Source organism: Protobothrops mucrosquamatus, unplaced genomic scaffold (genome assembly GCF_001527695.2).
Source record: "Protobothrops mucrosquamatus isolate PMUCROS unplaced genomic scaffold, P.Mucros_1.0 scaffold859, whole genome shotgun sequence".
NCBI lineage: Eukaryota > Metazoa > Chordata > Lepidosauria > Squamata > Viperidae > Protobothrops > Protobothrops mucrosquamatus.
The window spans coordinates 334,705-342,017 of NW_015387114.1; the positions used below are offsets into that span (position 1 = coordinate 334,705).

General features: G+C 36.6%; 1 pseudogene; it reads right to left on the reverse strand.

Annotated features, from left to right (window-relative positions):
• Positions 1-635: 635 nt before the first annotated feature.
• LOC107290226 lies at positions 636-1,637 on the reverse strand (annotated as a pseudogene).
• Positions 1,638-7,313: the final 5,676 nt, after the last annotated feature.

Here is a 7,313-nt window from a genome sequence, read left to right on the forward strand (position 1 = left end):
TATTATTATTATTATTATTATTATTATTATTATTATTATTATTATTATTATTATTATTATTATTATTATTATTTATTACAGACATGAGAAAAGCGTAACAAACCTGGAACTGCCCACACATATAGCTGTCCCACAGTTGAGATCTTCTGTCTCTTTCTTCTGCCTAAGACATTCAGCATCAAATTAAAAGTCCAGAACTCAAATACGTTTTTTCTCAGGTCTTAAATTAAACATCTACCCATCCTGCAAAACATGTTCCCAGAGTAAATAAAATTGTCAAAATATCCAAATAACAAATAGGGATTTTTCAGGGGTCTCCCTTTCTTTAGCAATGGAACTTAGACTTATATACCGCTTCACAGTGCTTTATAGCTCTTTCTAAGTGGTTTACAGAGTCAACCTATTGCCCCCAACAATCTGGGTCCTCATTTTACCAACCTTGGAAGGATGAAAGGCTGAGTTAACCTTGAGCCGGTCAGAATTGAACTCCTGGCAGTCAGCAGAGTAAGCCTGCAATACTGCATTCTAACCACTGCACCACCACAGCTCTTCAAATAAGTCTATTAGACACTTTGGATCATTTTGGAGTTACAGTCACATCTGCCACCGGCATTTTCTTCAATTCATTCTACCCCTTAAATTCTTGTGTAAGATTTTGATCTGGTGAAGAGATGAAACTTGATATACTTTGATTAATCCTTAAAGATAACATGTTTGTTTGCTACTAATTTCTTGAAAGCAGCTTTTATCTCTTCGTTCCTCAAGCTGTAAATGATGGGGTTCAAGCTTGGGGTCACTACTGTGTAGAGCAGGGCAAGGAATCTGTTATCATCCTCAGAAGACGATGAGTTGGGATGAATGTAGGTAACCATGACGGTTCCAAAGAAAATGAAGACAACAGTGAGATGTGAGGAGCAAGTGGAAAAGGCTTTGCGCCTGTTCTTGGCTGCTGGCATCATAAGGATAGTGGATATGATGAGGATGTAAGAAAAGAGGATGAAGACAAGGGGAATAAGGACAAATATCACAGTGAGTATGGCATTGGCCACTTCATTTTTATGAGTATTGGCAGAAGTCAGTTTGAGAACAGGCATAAGATCGCAGAAGAAGTGGCTGATTTTATTCAACCCACAGAAGGGAAGAGTAAAGATTGAAACTGAATGCCCCAAACCCAAAGAAGTACCAATGGTCCATGAGGCAGCAGCTAGCTTAGCACATATCCTATAGTTCATGATATATGGGTATTGCAAAGGTTTGCAAATGGCAACATAGCGGTCGTACGCCATAGCACAAAGAAGACAACACTCGGTGATACCGAAGAGAATGAAGAAACATAATTGACATCCACAGCCCCAAAAGGATATAGTTTGGTTCTTTGTTAACAAGTTCACCAGCAACTTCAGGTTGATGGTTGAGGTGTAGCTGATTTCTAAAAAAGACAAGTGTGAGACAAAGAAGTACATAGGGGTATGAAGGCGAGGACTAGCAATGGTGAGGGTCAAAACCAGGCTATTGCCTACCAAGGCCACGAAGAAGAAGAATAGAACCAGACAAAAGAAAAGTTCTTGCACTGATTCGAAATCTGAGAAGCCCAGCAGGACAAACTCGGTGAGACAAGATTGGTTTTCGTTTTTCATGGTATTATCCAGATTGAAGCCTGAGAACACAATGCGATAATTAAATTTAAAAAAAATAATTGAATAATTCTTAACATTTTTTAAACCACAAACTATACTTGTTGCCCTTATTATTACTGTTTCCATATACTAGAAATTGTGAATTGTATCAAGTGCTTGGAAATAGGAAATGGAGAGTACATATTTAATTTAGTGCCATTTTCATTTTTGGCACGATTACATCATATTAGTGAATTACATAAACATTCTAGGGTCATTTCTCACTGAGGTTGGTTTAAATTTTCAATGCCAGAACTCCCCAACATGTCTCATTTTAACCCTGGCCAAATTAGCCAACTTTATGTTCCTTTTTTCCATAAAACAACCTTGTTTTTTAACCTATTCAAATGACCATAATCCCTTGTGTTGAATGTCTTCTAACCTGTAAGAAGTAAGAAATGTCTTCTAACCTGTCTTGAATGTCTTCTAACCTGTAAGAACCTTGTAAATTCCAGCTAGAATAAAATATTCAAATTATTCCTCGAATTGGCATTTTTATTTCTTTTTTATTTGTTAGAGCTTCATCCAATTATTTTTGTATATCCAGCCAGAAATTCTTGTTCATGTTGTTCTCCATAATAATTTCAGATAGGTTTCATTCCACATGGTTTTTGGTAAGAGCATCTTCTGGTGTAACAAGTTATTTGGGAACAGGGTGTTCATAAAAATGCACAACATAGCTGATAATGTTGATTTAAAGTCCTATTGCCATTCCTCAACAATATCCCTGAACGCCATGATTAGTGGCTTGCCTTGTCATGTCTCCAATATCAAAAATAATTTTTATTTCCCACAATAATGCACTTATTCTTTTAAATTAATTTTAAAGAGTTATTATTCAGAATCAAATATTCCAACTTTTTCTGAGCTCTTAATCCACGTAAAACTTTCGGTAGCTAAAACCTAGTCTTGTTTTTTTGCTATTGATTTTGAATTCTTAACACTTTTAAAGATACAGTTCCATTTTCTTTTATTAAGGACTCAATGCACTAACCTGATGTTTCCAGCCTTGTCATTTTGAAGGTACCTAACCTTTTTAATGTAGTTAATAGGCAATTTCCACAGGTGCTTAGCAAGGAAGTGGAAAATTAAGCTACTTTGAAAGTTATGACTGTGGCTGGAACAAGAATGGCAAATGTCCTTATTTCCTGGCTCTCCCACCATCCGAAGACCACTGCCTTGCAGTCTTCTCATGAGGAACAACAAGTACAATTATAAGTTTATCTCCTACCAAACAATTACAACATACCATTCTTCTTTCTATAATTTATTCTGTTTCATCTTCAGACCCATAAATCACACATTTATTTTTTACTGTTTCATGCATAAAGTCTATAAGGGGTTTCCGGTGAGTGATAAATGTATATATTATATATATATTTTCTCTAATCAAAGAGGTCAATTAAGCCTTCTCAGCAAGTTCCATCATTTACACCAACCATTGTGACTAATGACAAATCTTTCCAAGTTTGTGCATATAATAATCTAGTAGCAATTACTATGTATATAAACAAAGTTCTATGATTCTTTTCCAACAGTTTGTTCATCACTCCAAAAAGACAAATATCTGTTTTCAGTTGTGCATTATCTTTAAAAGCCTCTGAAGCCATGTATGTATTTGAATCCAGATTTTTCTAGCTTTTTTACATGTCCATCAAAGGTGATAAAATGTCTCTTCTTTTTGTCCACGCTTCCAACATAAATTTGAAGTGATTTTCTACACTACAGGAAATTTCTCTAGTGATAAATACCAATGGTACATCGTCTTATATAAATTCTCTAAGATTATAACAAAATATAAATTTCCATCCTTTCAGCCATATATTTCCCATTGTTCCATCAGTATAATATAGTAAAAACTTTAGCCCACTCATACAGTCTTTTACCATATGCTGTTCTACTTCTGTTTCATATTTCAGTAAAAGTTTATGTATTTTAGCAATAGCAAGTTCATCATTTGTACACAATTCTGTTTCAAAAATCATATCATTGACCACTTTAACACTTTCTGATAATTATGAATAATAGAACCATGGTTCATCTCAGCAATGGTTCTATTATTTATAGTTATAATCTTGCCACCAATTGTAAAATATAAGTCAATTTTTACTGATTTCATTTAAATTATTTTCTATAACTGAAACCATCCATTTAGATTGGAAATGCTGAAATCAGGTTTGGGAAAACTGATTTAGACTTAAGGCAATTTAACTGCCTATAAAATATGATTTACATCCATTGTTTATCATCAATGGTCAACTATTTCTGTTAGGAAAGAATAGAACACCAAAATGTGGAGAAATTTAAGGAACTGTTCCAGGCTGAAAAGATTTTACTAGTAAAGTATTAAGTGAGACACTGACAATAAAAGTCTCTAAGTATTTGACTGAATATTATTTAAAAATAGAGGTTTTCATGAAGTTGTACCACAGGAAGAACCAACCAACTAAACACGACCTTAAAGAAAACACTAAGTATTAATCTTACTTTTGAATTGTTTTCTGATATTTTTAGGAAGATGGAATTTTTCTTCTTCTGAAAAGCTGGAGATGCACTAATATGCACTGGTAATTCAAGGTCTTAAAAATTTCCCTGAAAAATGTAAGTCTTCATGTATTCCCACCTCAGGAAAAAAATATTTCATATATGCAGGCATTTTGTATCAGCCAACATCAAAGACTGTGAAGGAGCCTTTAAAATCATTTGACTCCTTGAGGATCAGAAATTGTAGAGAGACGAAGGGACTTTTTTCTTTAACAAGATCTCCTGATAGAAGCCCAAAGATTCATTCTGGGGATTTGGTAAATGAATATCAGAGGACCTGGACCTTGGGGAGCATTGATTAGAGCAGAGTTAGGAAACTCGGCCTGCGATGCTGAATATTTTGGTTTTAATTTCCAGGACTTTCTAACCATTTCCCCTGTTGACTGAGTTTTATAGGAAGTGTAGTCCAGTGCCTATGATGGAATAATTTATATTGTTCCTGACCATTGTCATGATGATCAATAACCACATGAAAAACCTTTGGGCCAAGACCACTTAATCTCTTCCTTCCTGAGCCACTGAAATTCCAAATTATTTCAGTTCTGTTCATATTTCTTCCATACTACCTAATGTTCCCATCATCTCAGTCGCAAACCATGAAGTATATTCTTCATAATTAAACTATTCTTATTGTTAGTTTTATCTCTATAAGCCTACCAATCGTGTAGGAATGGGTGGCCATAGAATTGGAAATTGTAAGTAAATCAGTCCCTCAATTCACTCTCCAAGGATGTTGTTTATCCACAAATTTTGTTGTCTGCTGAATCTATGCTCCTACTTTATAAGATTATTTTAGTTCTACAAAATAAGGAATCCAGAGATATTTTGTTGCTGTTTACTGCTTGAAAATGGTGTGGTAGATGGTAGCTGTAGTTATGAGGATCTCTATCTACATTCATTTTATGAACATCATATACCCATTAAAGGACTGAGGTGCAGTATTCAAGGACACTGATGCTTTAAGCTTGATTTAGACTTGTCCACAACTGCATGTAGGCATTGATGCATAATTACGCTGCAAAGGGAGTGATGGGTAACCGTAGGTTGCAGATGGTTACAGATGGGCCGATGCGCAAACCTCTCTAAAACTCAACTATGCGTTGTGTGGAAATGCACATCCTGCATGCTGATTGGTTGATCTGACTTCCTGTTGGGAGGTAGGCAGAAGGCAGGGCATATTCAAATGACAAAATGGAATAGCTACAGGAGAGACTTGCCAATGAAGTGAGGAGATATAAACATAGTATAATTCAAATAAGAAGAGATTTCAAAGCACATACCAAATGAATATATTAATTCTTGCTTGGGTCTGAGACCTTCTATGGGGAACAAAATCCATCTTGATGTGGATGTACCATTTACTTGATTGGGATTGTATTTGCAACACTGAGTGATGGTCTCCCTTGCAGCTGCTATTGCTGAGGAGGGGAGGAGAGATTGCTTTTACAATGCAATCTTTGAGGCAACTGAGATTGGCTGTTACTGTAGGGCAGTAAAATCAAGACTGCTTTGCCTTGATTCTACACTGGGAGTTTGCTCTTGAAATCCCTATATAGTTCATAATACTATATAGTACATAATATATAGTACTATATAGTACATAATACTCACATAACTAAGTCAGAATATCAGCAAATAGCCCGAGCCTGCAAAGACGAAGTGAGGAAAGCTAAGGCTCAAAATGAACTAAGGCTAGCGACCAAAGTCAAAAATAAAAAAAAGCTTCTTTCAACATGTACAAAAGAAGAAAAAAGTGAAGGAAACGATTGGTCCATTAGTGGGTGAAAGTGGCAAGAAGGTGACAAGCAATAGGGAGAAAGCAGAACTATTTAACTCATTTTTCGCATCTGTCTTTACACAAAGGGAAAAAACAGACCAACCTATCAAAAATATTGCCATAAAAAACAAAATAGAAATACAAGTTAAGATAGGCAAGAAAATGGTAAGTGAACACCTGTCCAGCCTAGACGAGTTCAAATCACCAGGACCAGATGAATTACACCCTAAGGTTCTTAAGGAACTGGCAGATGTGATCTCAGAACCACTGAACTATATTTTTCAAAGATCCTGGAGCACTGGGGAACTACCAGAGTACTGGAAAAGAGCTGATGTAGTTCCCATCTACAAAAAAGGGGGAAAAAAAGACCCAGGAAATTACAGACCTATCAGCCTGACCTCAATACCTGGGAAGATTCTGGAAAAGATAATCAAACAACGAATCAGTGAACACCTACAGGCAAACAAAGTCATTACTAAAAGCCAACACGGGTTTGTCAAAAACAGATCATGCCAGACAAATCTTATTGCATTCTTTGACCAAGTGACAAAATTACTGGACCAAAGGAATGCTGTGGATATAATTTACTTGGATTTCAGTAAGGCATTTGACAAAGTAGACCACAACCTACTACTTGATAAGATAGAAAAATGTGGGTTAGACAGCATCACCACCAGATAGATCCGTAGCTGGTTGACCGGCCATACTCAGCGTGTGGTCCTCAATGGAACTGCATCTACATGGAGGGAAGTGTGTAGTGGGGTGCCCCAGGGGTCTGTTCTGGGCCCAGTGCTCTTCAACATCTTCATCAATGATTTGGACAAGGGGATAGATGGGGAACTCATCAAATTTGCAGATGACACCAAGCTGGCAGGAATAGCCAACACGCCAGAAGACAGGCTTAGGATACAGGAGGATCTGGACAGACTTGAACACTGGGCACTATCTAACAAAATGAAATTCAATGGTGAAAAAAGTAAGATTCTACATTTAGGCAGAAAAACCAAATGTACAGGTATAGTATAGGGGGTACCTTGCTCAATAGTAGTAACTGTGAGAGGGATCTCGGAGTCCTAGTGGACAATCACTTAAATATGAGCCAGCAGTGTGCTGCAGCTGCCAAAAAAGCCAGCACAGTGCTAGGCTGCATTAACAGAGGGATAGAATCAAGATCACGTGAAGTATTAATACCACTTTACAATGCCTTGGTAAGGCCACACTTGGAATACTGCATCCAGTTTTGGTCACCACGATGTAAAAAAGATGTTGAGACTCTAGAAAGAGTACAGAGAAGAGCAACAAAGATGATTAGGGGA